Here is a 16,615-nt window from a genome sequence, read left to right on the forward strand (position 1 = left end):
TCTAGTCATGAAATCTTGGGCAAATGACCTTCCCTTTTTGTAAAATGGGAATTAATAGTGGTATCCTGCAGCATGATCATGAAGAAAAGTAAAAAAACATACATAAAGAATCTATAAGTAAGCCAGGCAGTGGGCCCACCTGTAATCCCAGCATCTTAGGAAGCTGAGGCAGGAGGATCAAGCATTCCAAGCCACCCTCAGCAACTTAACGAAGCCCTAAGCAACTCAGTGAGACCCTGTCTCTAAATAAAATACAAAAATGGCTAGGGATGTGATTCAGTAGTTAAGCACCACTGGGTTTAATCCCCAGTCCCCCATATACACCAAAAAAAAAAGGATCTACAGATATAACTGGCCCATAGGTTTTCATTCATTTGTTCATTCACTCAACATTTACTAGGTATATGCTATATGCCAGTCACTATTCTAGACACTGAGGATTTAGTAATGGACAAAAATCCCTGCTCTTCAGGAACTAAGGTGGGCAGCAGGCAGAGATGAAAGGCCTGGAAAATAAATATGTCAGATGATGATAGATGCTGTGGAGAATAAAAAGAAAGAGGTTGTGGTGTCTTATAGGGGAGAAGTAGATATTTTAAATAGAATGGAGAAGGTCTCACTGAGAAGGAAACATTTGACCAAAACAGCTGAGGGAAATAAGGCAATGAACTAAGCAAAAAGTTAGGGAAAGAAGGAAGTACAAATGCAAAGGCCCTGAGGCAAGAAAATATTTGTCTTTTTCAAAGAATAGTGAGAAAGCCAATGGGGCAGGGTGAGCAGATGGAGAGAAAAGAAGCATAAGAGAAGCCAAGTCATATATGACTTATAGAACACTAAGGACTTTGGCTTTTTCTCTGAGAGTTCCATAAAGTCACTGAATGATTTTAAACAAAAAAGCTACCTGAATTGGATTTACATTTTGAAAGGATCACTCTAATTGTTCTACTTAGAACAAACTATAAGTAGGCAACAGCAAAAGCAGGAAAACCAGTTGGGAGGTTATTTTCTTACCAGGCAAGAGACAGTGGTAGCTCAGATTAGGGTGGAAGAAGCAGAAGTAATAAAAAGTATCTGAATTTTTGATACCAATACCAATGGTGTTTGTTGAAGTATGAACTTTTTTTAATTTTTTTTTACTTGTCAATGGACCTTTATTAATTAATTTATTTATATGTGGTGCTGAGAATTGAATCTAGGGCCTCGTAAATGCTAGGCAAATGCTCTACAACTAAGCCACAACTCCAGAACCCCTGAAGTGTGAACTTTAAATTTAAAATGCCTATTACAAGCTGGGTGCAGTGGTGCACACCTGTAATCCCAGCAACTGGGGATGCTGAAGCAGGAGGGTGGCAAGTCAGCAAGATGCTGTCTCAAAATAAAAAAGGACTAGGGGTATAGTTCAGTGGTAAAGCATCCCTGGGTTCAATCCCAGCACTACCAAAAAAAGAAAAATAAATAATGAATAAAATAAAATGTCTATTAGATATCTAAATTCTCTGTGTGTGTGTGTGTGTGTGCGCGCACGCGCGCGCTCACAAGTTTGTATTTTTAGGTTTGACAAAAATTAGATATCTAAATTCTTAATGTCAATGAAGTCAGACACACAAATCCAAAACTCAGAAGTCTGAACTAGAGACACAAATCCAAGAGTTGTCAACAAATATATGCCAAAACTATGAAAGTGGCCTTTAAATGCTATGAGATTTTCAATAAATAAAGTTCCCCATGAATAGCAAATGGTATTACAATTACTTTTTTCTGTTCTTGCTTTCTTCCTCATACCCTTCCTTTCAAATTTATAATTAAAACATCAGTTAAGTGAAGGTACTATACTGTTAGTGGTAAATGCAAGAATTTTAGAATTGGGTTTGAATCCTCTTTCTCTTAGTCATTTACTAGTTCTATAACCTTTGAGCCTCAATTTTCTTATCCATAAGATGGGGCTAATTGTACCTATCTTACAGAATTGTTATCTTATGGATGGCAAAGCATTCAGTCATTCATTTGTTCAACAAATGCTTTGGGGGGAGGAGTTTTACTGAGGATTGAACACAGAGTCACTTTATCACTAAGTCATAACCACAATCCTTTTTATTTTTTATTTTAAGACAAGGCCTTACTAAGTTGCTTATGACCTTGCTAAGTTGCTGAGACTGGCCTTGAACCTGTGATTCTCCTGCCTTCCTCCCAAGCTGCTGAGATTACAGGTATATGCCACCATAGCTAGTTTACCCAACAAATTCTTATTGAGCCCCTATTACATGCCTAGCACTGTGTTAAGCAATAGCACTACAGCAGTGAACAGGAACAAATACTGTCCTCATATAGCTTACAAACAAGGGACCACAACATCCTTATAAGGTAGTAAAATAGTATATATAACTGACAGTACTTTTAATTTTTAAACTAAAGCAGAATAAGGCCAGGCATGTTGGTACACACCCATAATTTCAGCAACTCAGGAGGCTGAGGTAGGAGGATCCCAAGTTCAAGGTCAGTCTCAGCAATTTATCAAGTCCTAAGCAACTTAATGAGACCCTGGCTCAAAAATAAAAAAATTAATAAGAAGAAGGAAAAAAAAGAGGGCTGGGATGCAGCTCAGTGGTAAAGCACCCTTGGATTCAATACCCAGTACAAAAAAAAAAAAAAAAAAAAAAAAAACATAATAAGCTCATAGAACAATAATACATTTTAGAACTAGAAATATTTTTAGAAATCATAATATCCAACTCTCTTATTTAAGAGACAAAGAGATTAAGTGACTCCATAATAAATTTATTCAGAACATTTAGTCAGGTCATGTGCCAGGTGCTGGGGACAGAGAGATGAGTAAAACACAGTTCCTTACCTTGTATTGAGTAAATATGTGGTGGTGTGCACCTATAATCCCAGCAACTAGGGCAGCTGAGGCAGGAGGATCACAAATTTAAAGCCAGCCTCAGTAACTTAACAAGACCCTAGGCAACTTAAGGAGACCCTGTCTCAAAATTAAAACTTTTTTTTTTTTTTTTGGGGGTGCTAGGGATGGAACCCAGGGCCTTGTGCTTGCAAGGCAAGCACTCTACCGAGTGAGCTATCTCCCCAGCCCCTCAAAATTAAAACTTAAAAAAAAAAAAAAGTGGGGTGGTTAAGTGCCCTGGTAACCCCCTCCCCCTGTCACCACTGATACCAGGAAAAAAAAAAAAAAGGAGGAGGAGCACACCTTGGAATTCTGCAGACCTGACTGAAATTCTGGCTCCACCATTAATTAGCTGAATATTTCTTCCTTCATCTATTTCTGCAAACGGTGACAATGCTTACTTTTGGGAGCTGTGGTGAACGTTAGCAATGTACCTAATGTGGTCAGATGTACCTAGAAAATGCCTGGCATGCAGAGGTTATCCGATAAAGAATACTATTATTACTTATTATTAAAGATAGGTCTCCCTTGTGTATAACATACCTTAGTAACTACAGATTTCAGCAGAGAGGCGCAGATCAGGACTCCCACAATAATGTCTAATATTCTAAGAGTTATGGCACCTTCATTGGCTACATTTTTCTTTTTTTCCTCTTTCCACATTTTTTTGGTGCATTACAGTTGCACATAATGGTATTTATTGTTACATATTTGCACATGCACACAATATAACAATATAAACAATGTAATTTATCCTATTTCAATTCCCAGTATTTCCCCCCTCCCTCCTTGCATCTCACCCCCTGCACTGGTTACATTTTCCAACTCTCCTCCACTCAATGTTTACCTATTCAGATCTCCACTCCACTTTGCCAACTTGAAAAAATAAAATCTGTGAACTTATCTCTCCTGCCTCTTCTTCAAAATAAAAACCTCTTTCCTTCTTTCCCCTACCACTATATTTCTCAAACAAGAGTCTTTTGTTGCCTCTACATCCTCACCTCATACTCACTCCCTAAGCCACAGTAGTCTAGCTTCCGTCCCCACCCTTCCACTGAAACTGTTATCACCAAGGTCACCAATGACTCATTAGCCTCATTTCAGGCTCATCCTACTTGTTCTCTGCTGCAACAGACACTATTGCTCTCTTTTAGAAGCTCTCTTCATTCTTGGCTTCCCAGATAAAACTTTCTCAGAACTACCTCTCTGATCACTCCTAATTAGGACTCCTAACTCCATACAACTCTGCATATATGACAGTTCCTTGGGCTCTATTCTCAACCCCATTCTTTTTCCCATTTTATAGATTTTACTCAGGTGATCTCATCTACTTCTATGATCTATCTACTTCTATCTCAGCTACTACTATCACTTAGATGTTATCATTCCCCTACCTATATTCCTTCCTCTCTTAGAAGCTCCCAAACTCATATTCTCCCTCAAGTAACAGATATTTTCTCCTGAATGTCACCCATAAGCATCTCAAAAACTGTCAGGCACAGTGGCACATGCCTGTAATTCCAGTGACTAGGGAGGCTAAGACAGGAGGCTCATAAGTTTGAAGCCAGCCTGGGCAACTTAGACCCTGTTTTAAAAGAAAAAGTAAAAAGGGCTGAAGATGTGGTTCAGATAGAGAGTGCCACTGGGTTTCAATCCTCAATACCAATAATAAAAACAAAACAAAACAAAAACATTAACTTTCCTAAATTAGCTCTCCTTGTATTCCATGTATTAATAGCATCACCGTAATACCCAGTCACCCAACACTTTCTCCTTCACCCTTCAGCTATACAAGTTAAGTCAACTGCCATGACCCTCGTTCCAGCCTTCTCATCTGCTATTCCAACAGTCTTTTGGCTAACTTCCCTGACTCTAGTTTTAATCTCTCCATCCTAAGCAGAGTATAAGGGAGGTTCATTTTACTACACTACTCTTTCTTTTTTTTTTTTTTTTTTTTGCAGTGCTGGGGGTCGAACCCAGAGCCCTGTGCTTACAAGGCAAGCACTCTACCAACTGAGCTATCTCCCCAGCCCTACACTACTCTTAACGTATTATCTCCATCTTAAATATCTATAGTAAAGCTCAACTCTAATAGGATCTCAGTTCTTTGCTATGAAATACAAGATCATTCAGGATCTGGCCCTCCCATATACTCAATTTCGTCTTTGTGCCACTTCCTCCAAGCACCCCAAAACTCCAGCTCAAGGAACAACTCACCATTCCCTGAATATGCCATGCTCTTCTACACTTATACTACCAAAATCACCTTCCAGGGTCATCTGCCTGACATACTATTGGTCATCCTTGAAAATCAAGTTTTAAACAGCTTTGATACCTTCTCTGACTCTCTTAGACATTTTGATCTTCCTTTCTCTCCTCGTACATTTTCTATGTTCCTCTATTGTAGCATTTGTAACACTGTATTGTGGGTACTTGCTTATCTTCTTGGTCATCTGTGGGTTGCTCATGGACAGAAACTGTTTTTCACAATCCTTGCCACTTGCCCAGATCTCAGGATGAGCAACCAGACTGACTTAAAATCTTAACAAGAAATACTCCCCACTGTATCAGGAGAGCAAAATCTAAAAGCAGCAGGAAGTATCACTGGGTTTAACTTCCCTTCTTGCAAATGCCTCCAGATGCTGCTTGGACTCTGACCCCAAAGGAGCTATTCCTAACCTGATTCCTGGGGCCCCACTGCCTGGAACAGCCTGTTCAATAAAGAGAGGAGAGCTTCCTTAAGATTAAAATTCTTTGGAAAATGATTTATAAAATGAGCTGTGACTACAGGGAGGATTGGCAACTGCCAGATACATCTCAGGAAGGAATTTGTAAAATAACTCCAAGACCTTTAAACACTTTCAAAAGCATATTCAACAGTCTGTGACTGATATTCTTGATTTCAATTTGCCCCCAGGGAAAATGCCCTGTCCCACACTATTTACAACAAGCTTTTACACTAGGCAGAAATCTGCAATAACTTCTCTCTGCTTAAAATGGTATAACACAGTAATTAAGAGCAAAGACTGAGAACTTATCACTTAGGCTTGAATCCCAACTCCACCACTTTTTTTTCTTTTTTTAATGGCATGGTTCACAAATTTGAGTATCATTTTTACACAGGGGCCATGCTAATCTTTTCTGTATCACTTCAATTTTTAGTTTTTTGTGCTGCCAAAGCAAATACTCCACCACTTATTAACCATGTGAGTTTGAGCAATTTATCTAAGTTCTCTGAGCTTCAGTTTTCTCTTCTGGTAAATAGTAAGATAATGGTACCTACCCTCATAGGGTTGATATGTAGATTAAATAAGCTAATAATAAAGGTTAAATAAGCTTAACATTAAAAATGCTTAGAATAGTGCCTGCTACGTGGTAAGAACTCAGTAAATTATATACAAGCTTATTCAGGTTTCAAGACTCTCTGTCATTCATAGCCTGGAAAGAAACTGTTGCCCTGTCCCAGTTCACTTTCCACTATCTACCAGCTCCCAATCCTTTTAGTTTCTGACTTCCTTTATGATCCTTTGCCCCTACCCACAACACCAATGAGCATCTGCTCATTTTCCTCCTCTGTCCTTAGTTGCAAATTCTCCCTCTGACAATGCTAACTTCAGCTTCCCAGAAAATAGCTCCTGCTATAATGTCCCATAGCTGATGATATATCTAACAGCAGTATAATAGGATACCACCTTCTCCAGAGCATTTTATTCTCTGTGCCCACTCCCAACTACTTTCAAGTTATTTTCACAATCCAAATGCCTATGGAGCTTCTGCATTATATAAACATTAAGCAGAGTTTAGAGACTAATGAAGTCACACCATCTCTATGAAGCCTACTAGACTACTGTGACTCATACAAATGTCTGCCTTCCCTCAACTACTAAGGTTTTAAACTATAACATATACGTCCATGCTCATATCACCTAATCATCTCTCCTAGACTTAATTCCATGAGGCAGTATCTGATTTTCCATCAATACATTCCCATTATCATAGAACAGTAACTAGATCATAGTAAATGTTTAATAAGTATTAACTGGATATAACCAATCTAACCCAACCTCTTCATTTTTTCCCCCACTACTGGGGATTGAACACAGACATGCTCTACCACTGAGCAACACCCTAACCCTTTTTAATTCTTATTTTGGGACAGGGTCTTGCTACACTGCTGAGCCCAACCCTGAACTTGCAATCCTCCTGCCTCAGCCTCCTGAGATTCCATTGTCCTCTATCCCTCTCTCTATGTTCCCATCCCCTCTATCATAGTAGCAAGTACTACCAAAGATGGATGGACAGATGGATGGAAGGAAAGGAGGGAGGAGAAAGATCTTACTCAAAGCCATACGACTGGTTAATAGCAGTGAGAACTGGAACCCAGATCATGTAAGACTGAAATAGTAAATGAAATCTCACCTCACCATCACCACCCCAAACTGCTTCTGGGCCACCTACAATTACCAAGGGAGAAGACAGTTCCCTGCTTGTACTCTTAGTTTTATAGGGGCATAGCTTCCAACCTATCGAATGAAGAGGTAAGAGAGGAGAAAGGGGTCATTATCAGATACAGCATTTCCAAGAGCTGCTGAAGTATGACTTTAGGAAGCTCAAGCCAGAGTGGGTTACCACCAGATACAAATTCACTTGACAGCTATCCTCTTGGAAACAATTAACTTAGCAGATTTTCCTTTGACAGAATCTTAAGCCTGAAAGGAGTATTTTGAAATTACTTAGACTAAATCCCCTCCTTACTGACAAATGAATTTAAGAAACCCTAAGAAGGCCTAACTTCCTTTGTCCCCACTTGAGTTGGGTATGGGAGAAACACAGGTTAGACAATAACAATCATTATGGTTAACATTTAATAAGAGCTTATTATGTGCTAATAATCTGCTAAATGTTCAACATAAGATTACCTCATATTAATCATCAAAAAGCCCTATGAGATTGGTAGTATGATTATCTCCACATTACAGATTATTGTAGATGAATAGGTTCAAAGAGGTTAAATAACTCGCCCAAAATATTACAGTTAGCAAAGCAATAGGACCTATGCAGTCTGACCCAGGACCCATGCACTTTTATCACTAGCTGAGATACAACTTCTCTGGGAAGACTAACTTGACAACTTCCCCCACCATCAAAATTAGGTGGCCCCTAAGCCCCCACTATCCTCTTATCCCACTATGTCTATACTCCATTCCTTCTATCATAACATGATATATCTAACAGCAGTATAATAGGATACTACCTTCTCCAGAGCATTTTATTCTCTGTGCTCACTCCCAACTACTTTCAACATCACCAAATTATGAATTCCATAAGACAAGAACTACTAAATCTTACACTTCCTATGTCTCTTGTATCTAACACTGCATCTGTGGCTTAATCAAAATTTTTCTTTTAGAATAAACAACTATCAAGGAATATAGAAAAATGAAGGAAAGACACAGACTTTAAAGTCAAATGTATTTAGACCTGAAGTCACGTTCAGCCACTTTACAGCTCTGTATCTTGGAAAAGCCACTTAACCTCTCTGAGGCTCAGCTACCCTATTATCAAAATAGTGATTAAAATTGTGACCACATACCTGATGAATCACTTTGCTCTATATATCTTGCAATGGTCTTAGATAACTAAAGCAAAAAAAAAAAATTTTTTGGGGGGTGGGGGGCGAATCAGTTTCCTGGATACAGATTTAGCTTTGTAATATTAAATCATTTTACATAAATAAATTATAATGGAATTTTTTTTAATATAACCATATCATGTTGTGAAAAACTAAGTATCTTTTGTAGTACTTGGTGCATAAAAATCACTGTTTTATTTACCATTCTTCTTCCTTCTCCTTCTACATATACTGATAAATGAAACTAAAAAACAAAAGAACACTAGTCTAGGAATCCAGAGCCTAATACTATAACCTTAGTTCAGAACTTCTCCTCTCTGGGTTCAGTTTCCTTATCTACAACTCACAGAACTGCTAATTCAGAATAAAAGAAGTAAAACATGCTCAAGTGGCTGAATAATACTAAACAGAGGAAAGAACCGGTCATTCCCTAGCCTTTAAATAAAACTTTTTGCTTTTGGGGGAAAAAAAAAAAGGAAGAAACTGTCATTCCACTTCTCTGGCTTAAAAATCATCCCTGACCACAATGCACAGTGTCTGGAAGCTCAAGGAAGAAGACTAATTTCTCAAAGGTCTAGCAGTTATAAAGGGAGGGAGTATTTGCAATGTCACAAGGAGGAGCCAATCCCACCAAGGAGCTAAAGTAAGACACTGCCAAGTGGCCATGCTCCAGGAGTCCCTAGCTAATTAAGGCTTTGCTTCCCTTCCCTGTCTGCCTGTGACCTCTGCAAAGGCTAGAGAACACTAAGTGCTCCACAGCAGCTCTTCTCTTGGCCAGAGTGACGTAAGGTACTACTGGCCAAGGATCAGTGTAAGCTATTGCTAAGAGGTTCCTGTTCTTGGTTTTCCTTAGAACAGGGTGAAAAACAAGGAGCCCTTCACTCTTTGTCCTAAGATTAGCAATTCAGGATTCAAAAGAATATGCCCTAAACACAGCTACTAGGAATCCGGGTCTGGAACATCCCAGGTGTGACACAACTGAACCCTAATTAGTCAGGCCCTCTGGACAGAGGAAAAAACCCTCTTACATTTGGAACTAGAGGTAAAGAAAAGGAACTGGGGGACTGAGGATATAGCTCAGTCGGTAGAGTGCTTGCCTTGCAAGCACAAGGCCCTGGGTTCAATCCCCAGCACCACAAAAAAAAAAAAAAAAAAAAAAAAAAAAAAAAGAAAGAAAAGGGACTGGTCCTCCCATGCTCAGCTAAGAATATCTGATCTTAGATGGCCCCAAGGCCACTTTCAGGCTCTTCTTCAAGTGCATAGGCCTCAGGGACTTAACCACTTCCTTTACTCATTAAAGCAGAACTCCCAATTCAACCCTTGGCCCTCCCTCTCCTCCAGCCCTAGCTCTGGGGTAAGAGCCACCCATCTTTTTTGTTGCAGGGGTTTAACTATAAACCAAAAACAACAAACATGAGCAAGTAAAAAAGGTTTAAAAAGTCTTACATTGCTGGGGATATAGCTCAATGGGAGAGTACTTGCCTAACATGCATAAGGCCCTGGGTTCAATTCTTAGTATTAAAAAAAAAAAAAAGAATTGAAAAGTCTTAAATGTTAGTTATAGTCACTGTCCACACTTCACAGTTCCTGGTTCCTATAATAAATGTTGCTATTACAAGAACAGCTACAATCCCATAGTTTGCGAAACTTGTTTTTAAACAATGGTACCATCTTTTTGAAATACAGCTCAATTAAATCTAATTAGGAGTCTCAATATTGAATTAGGTCTCTAATGAAATAACAGAGGTAATAAACATCAATGGCTCCCAAAATCATTAGGCGAAAGCTGACAGGAAATATTTTAAAGAACACATCAAATTGACAACCTCTAACCCTACTCATTTATTTTAACCTCACAAAAAAAGAGAAAATCAGACTGATATGGTTAGAGAAGAAAGAAAGGGGGGGGGATTAAACCTAAATCTGATCAAGCCTCAGGATCAAACTACCAATTTACAGAAAACACAGAGGATATCAGAATGTCTTAAATGACACCATAAGGAGACAATCAGCAAAATCCGGAAAAGGCTTCAAGACAAATGATCCACTTTTTTCTATATAAAATTCAAGGAAAAAGAAGTGGGAGAAATCTTGATACAACTCAAGATTTAGATCAAGCAATGTATAGACCTTCTTGGGATATTGATAAAAACAAACCAATTCTGCAAAAGTATCACTTGGAGGTACAGCTCATAGAGCACTTGCCCAGCATTTAAAAGGCCCCAGATTTAATTCCCACACAAATAAATTAAAAAAAAAAATCATAGTAATTACAGGAAATTTAAAATAAAACCACTAGTTGAGAATATTAAGGAATTATTGGTTGTTTAGCATGATAACGATATCCTGGTTATCTTTTCAAAGACAGTTCATTTGGAGATATATAATATCTGAAATGTTTACAAATGCAATTTGCTTCAAAATAATCCAAGAGGGTGGAAGAATAAAGATGAAACAAGAGTAGTGAAATTACTGTAGATAATGAGTAATAGGCATGGGGGGGGGTTCATTATATATATTATACCTCACTATTTTTATGTTTAAAATTTCCATAATAAAAAATTTTAAAGTTAAAGTATTAGAAGCTGGTCAGGCATGGTGGTGCACACCTGTAATCCTAGCAATTTTGGGAGGCTGAGGCAGGAAGATTCCAAGTTCAAAGCTAGCCTCATCAACTTAGGCTCTAAGCAACTTAGCAAGGCTCTGTCTCAAAATAAAAAATAAAAAGGGGCAGGGATGTGGCTCAGTGGTTTAAGTGCTCCTAGGTTCAATCCGCAGTACCAAAAAAAAAAAACAAAAAAAAATTAGAAACTGGCTATGTAACTCAGAGGTACAGCTTTTGGTTTGATCCCCAGCACCTCCAAAAAGCTAATTGTGAAAGGACTACAATTGAGACACATCAGAGGAGCCTAAAATTCTTATGCAATGACTCACCCCTCCCACAATGATTCCTGAGGCACCTCTGGGAAACCCAAGGACACCTGAAAAAAGCTTAAGAGTCACTGCTGCAATGGAAGAAATGCAGATCCTGGGTAACAGAAACTGGATTACAATCTTGGCTGTGCTGCCTTAATAGCAGTTAATTTGTTACAGAAGTTACCCTTAGAGCTTCATCTTACTCTTGTGCAAATAGGACTACCTCCCAGAATAGCAAAGAGGATCAGATAAGAGACTGAAAGCTTTTTATGTTCTAAAAGTATATGTGACCATCATTAGGACCAATTAGGAGAGCATTTGTCTTTTATTCATGACAGTAATATTAGTCAACCTTCACCCTACCATTCCTACCTTTCACGCCAATCCCTTCCAATCTTCATCAAATACACATAAATATTCTGTAAAGACATGAGAAGCAGCAGGAATTAAGATTCACTCAGTGGGCAATCCCTGGATGCATGGCCAACCGAGGATACATGTCTCTAAATCACCATCCAAAAAGATTAAAAGATATAAATAAAGGGTACATATGACAAAGGTCAACTATTGGGGGGAAATGGCTGAATACATATATATGTGTATATATATATGCATACATATATACACATATACATACAAATATAGCTATTAATATACTTATGTATATTATATATGTATACATAGTTACATGTTGCATGCATATACATATATATATCAGTTATATATATTCAGTACAGTCTGAATTTTGTCAGTCTAATTGCAAATAAACAGCTCTTCTATAGGGTCATCCAAAGATTTCATATTCCTCAATACTGATTCTATTATGACAATTTTCCTCTTAGTCAACTGCACCACAACAAATAATGCAGTTGTAAGTCCATGATCTAATATGTCTTTGTAAGAAGTCTATTTAGACTGAATAATTTTGTAAAGCATACCAATGATATAACCTGCATGGACATTAATTAGAAAATGGGGTAACAGGACAAAAAATTTGCAGGTACTTATCCTCAACAAAAATGGAAAATGTTATGTGTTTGTGGGTTTATAAACACAGCAAAAGAGCTACCTTAAAATGATTATACATAGACTATAAGTTCTATTTATTTCAAAATTCTGTCAGTGTTAGTGACAGAGTTTAACTGCCTGTTCCTGACTCTGAAATAGTGAGACCTATCCTTTTATCAACACTTAGATTACCTTCTTTCATAGCCCCTTATGTTTTGAAGGGTTTTGTCTATAAACAAAGTACACTTATTGAGAAATAATTCAACCTTTCCAGCTGTGTTTATTATCACTACTTTTTCTTCTCAAAATGTTGATCCAGATTTTAACCAACTATATACAATTATCCAAGCTTCATAACATGTTTGAGCTAATATTGCTAATGAGCAATAAAGTAAAAGTAAACATGTAGATATTCAAGTATTTAGCCTTGCTAACTGTTGCTTATTTTGGCTTTATACTTGTGGCCAAGGTCATTCACTCACTGGACAGGTTTATGTCCTGTGATGCCATCAACTTCCAGTCAAAGAACCAATCAGCGCAAGCAAATTAGTGTACACACAGAACTAATATAATTGTAACCAAAAGCAAAGACACTTTCATTGTATGTAAATGTACAATTTCCATTATGCTTATTAAAATTCTGAAAGGAACTTAAACTCACTTACTGATTCGTAAACAAATATTTATTAAGTATCCCTGTTCATCCATGCTAACTAGGCACTATGGATATAATAAATGAGATATAAAAGTCCAGTTCTCAGAGGATTCACACAAACATACCCCTTGACTGCTTTCATGGATTCCTAAGGTTCCAAAGATCACAGGACACCAAAATTAAGAGAGTATTACAAGAATTGATATTTTTATTCCCTGTGAACATAACTTGTCAAAAGGCAACCTGCTCCAAGAAGCGCCAGCCTATCCTGAAGTTATAAACTGCCCCACTGCTAAAAAATTAAGAAAAGGGTTTCTGAGATCAAGTCTTTGTCTATAACTCTACAAACATTTACCAAATTTCTACTTTGTCCTTGAATACTAGGCTAGATGAGGAGTTAGCAAACTGTGGCCCTAATTTCAAATCCAGCACACCACCTATTTTTATAAATAAAGTTTTACTACAACACAGATATGCATCCGTTTATGTATTTTCTATGACTGCTTTTCTGCTAAAACTTGCTGTGTGGACCCCTTAAGTTTGAAATCTTACTGTTTGGCTTTTCACAGAAAAAGTTTCAGACCTCTCTGTTAGAGACTCTGGGAATGCAGAAATGTGGGGGGGATATTTTGGTTTGTTTTTTGTTTGTTTGGTACTTAAAACCCAGGGCCATTTAACCACTGAGTCATATTCCCAGCCCCTTTTTTTATTTTTTATTTTAAGACAGAGGGCCCCACACTAAGTTGCTGAGGCTGGCTTTGAACTTAAAATCCTCCTGCCTCAGCCCTCCTGAGCCATACAGGTGAGCACCACCATGCCTGGCTAAATCTGTATCTTGATTCGGGTGGTTATTACATGGGCATACACATTGGTAAAAATTGATCAGGCATTTGATTAATTTTATTATATATATGGCATAACTCAATACTTTTTTTAAATGAAATAAAGATTAATCAGTCTTGGGGATATGGTGACTGCAGCAGTAGTGGCATGACAGTGAGCATAGTGGGATAGAGAAAGAATTCTCCATCCACTTTGTTCCAGGGAGCAGCTGGCTGGTGGAAGAGACAGTAAACATCCCCAGTAGGTGGGTTCTGATTATTGTTGCCACTGGACTTCTTGGCAGAACTGTATACAAAGAATTTCAGTAGATTAACTGGCATGCTTTTGGTTGTGGTTTTAGAAGAGAAAGACCAATATTTGAACAGGTTAATGTATTGGTTTCAAATGCAGTTGATCACACATTCATGATTCTCAGCTTCATGTTACAGTACACTGTAGAGCAGAGAAGCCAGATATTGTAGAGAATCCGCCAGATGTTGCCATTCAATATGGATGCTTTTGGGATTTTAGCTAAGGAAGCATCTACAGTTGGAGCATTTCACATCTATAATAGCTTAGATTATGTATTTGATGAACTAAATCACCTTATAAGAAGGAAGACACACCAAGTTCCCTAAATTAGAATGGTAAAAAAAAAAAAAAAAAAAAAAAAGGAGAAAAGGCAGACCTGGAAAATCATTTAGGAGCTGCTGTTTTAAGAATCCCTATTCCACATAGGGGAAATTGAAAAGTTTGAAGAAAGTACTGTGACAGTCATGTTTGTTGAAGTGCAATTCAGCAGTCATTAAACACTACTGGCAGCAGAGGTTTTCCATATATGTCAAAGATGGGGGGCACTGTATGTCAGCAGGTGGCAGAGAAGGCTGGACCTGACAATTAAGGGAAACTTTCACTGCTCTGAAAGTTGTCTAAGTACAAAATGACATGTGCAATTGTAGAGCCTTCAACCTCTACAGCAGTCACTTAAGACCTTTACTGACGGCTCAGTCATAGGAGCACAATATCCATGAAATGCTCATCTCAGCTGCTCTAAATTATAGAGGCCTTGGGCATTGGTCAATGAACACCATTTTGAATTGGAATCAAAGAATCACTCCAGTCTTTTCTCATTGACAAGAGATGAAGACAAACAGTCTTCAATTAATTTATGTATCAAGGGTTTTTTAAAATGAAAAGTATAATATGTGGCACTTTTTAAAGAAAAAAGGAAATCATTTTGTAAGGTACTCTTTAATTCGAACTCTTAACAATCTCTAAGGCAAATGATGATCTTGTACTAGGGAAACTGTCTAAAGAAACTATAAGACAATGAGGCTCTGTTTGCCGTAATGATTTTTGTTTATCATTTTGTTTTGTCTTAACTTGTGGTTTGAATAAAGTAAATTTTGATTCTTAAATATCTGAGAATCAGAATGAAACATCTGCTATAATCTTATTTTGAATGAAATGCATTGTTCATTCCTACAACTGCCATATTTTCAGGGTGCTTTCTGGGGGGGTGTTTCATTGTTGTTTTAGGGTTTTGTTTTTGTTTGTTGTAGTTTCGTTTTGTTTTGTTTTTGTGGTTGTTGACTCTTGTATATTGATTGTTTTAAAATGTGTGCAATGCCAGGCACGGTGAAGCATGTCTGTAATCCCAGAGGCTCAAGAGGCTAAGGCAGGAGGATTGCAAGTTCAAAGCTACTCTCAGCAACTTAGTGAGACCCTGTCTCAAAATTAAAAATAAAAAGGACTGGGATGAAACTGTGTGATAAAGCATCCTGGGTTCAATCCCTTATGTCCAAAAATTTTTTAAATTAAAAAAACATACAAAAATCATTGGTGTTCATTATCTGCTTGAGCTCAGATCAAAATATTTGAAGAAACTTTATTTTTGCAATTTAAGTACAGATTTTATGCTTGAGATACTTCAACATGTTATATATATATGTGGGACCATCTACAAGTTTGATGCCTCCTGCTTTCCTAGCAGTGTATGATAACCACTTGAGAGAATGTGTGTATGTGTATTTTTTTCCAGACTTTTATTTTTTACTCTTTAATTTTTTTAGTCTTTAAAGCAATTTATTTCTCTTTATTATAGCATTATAGTTATACATAGTGGTTGGGTTCATTTAAAAAAAATTTTTTTTAGTTACCAATAGACACAATACCTTTATTTTATTTATTTATTTTTTACACAGTGCTGAGGATTGAACACAGTGCCTCACACGTGCTAGGAAAGCGCTGTACCACTGAGCTACAACTCCAGTCCAGTTGGGTTCATTTTGACAAAAATCACACAGGCAAGGAATTTTATTTCAATCTCCTCCTCCCTACTTCCCACTTCCCTCCCCTATTCTCCTTCCTCTACTCTACTGATCTTCCTTTCATTTATTTATTTTTGAATAAATGATGAAAAATTTCCTCTGGTACATTTATATATGCATATAACATGATTCTGTTAAATTCATTTCATATTTTATCCCCTTTCACGTCCTACCTCCCTCCCTCTCATTCTCCTCCTACTCCACTGATCTTCCCTATGTATTTATGATCTCTAATCCCCCCCACCACCACCACCTTTTTCCTTTATTTTGTTCTAGCTTCCACATATGTGAGAAAACATTCAAACCTTGATTTTTTTTTTTAAGTCTGACTTATTTTACTTACCATGATGTTC

General features: G+C 37.5%; 1 protein-coding gene, 1 non-coding gene and 1 pseudogene across 6 annotated transcripts in view; 1 reads left to right on the forward strand and 2 right to left on the reverse strand.

Annotated features, from left to right (window-relative positions):
• The window catches only part of Stim1 (stromal interaction molecule 1), a 221,846-nt gene that overhangs the window by 153,131 nt on the left and 52,100 nt on the right, over positions 1 to 16,615 (reverse strand). The gene's annotated exons all lie outside the window — the stretch shown is intronic.
• Positions 5,978 to 6,082, reverse strand: LOC124960793 (U6 spliceosomal RNA). The gene has a single exon (XR_007104123.1). It is a non-coding gene; the product is annotated as a U6 spliceosomal RNA (small nuclear RNA).
• Positions 7,190 to 15,097, forward strand: LOC124958365 (methionine adenosyltransferase 2 subunit beta-like; annotated as a pseudogene).

The sequence above is a fragment of the Sciurus carolinensis genome, chromosome 11 (genome assembly GCF_902686445.1).
Source record: "Sciurus carolinensis chromosome 11, mSciCar1.2, whole genome shotgun sequence".
NCBI classification, from domain to species: Eukaryota; Metazoa; Chordata; class Mammalia; order Rodentia; family Sciuridae; genus Sciurus; species Sciurus carolinensis.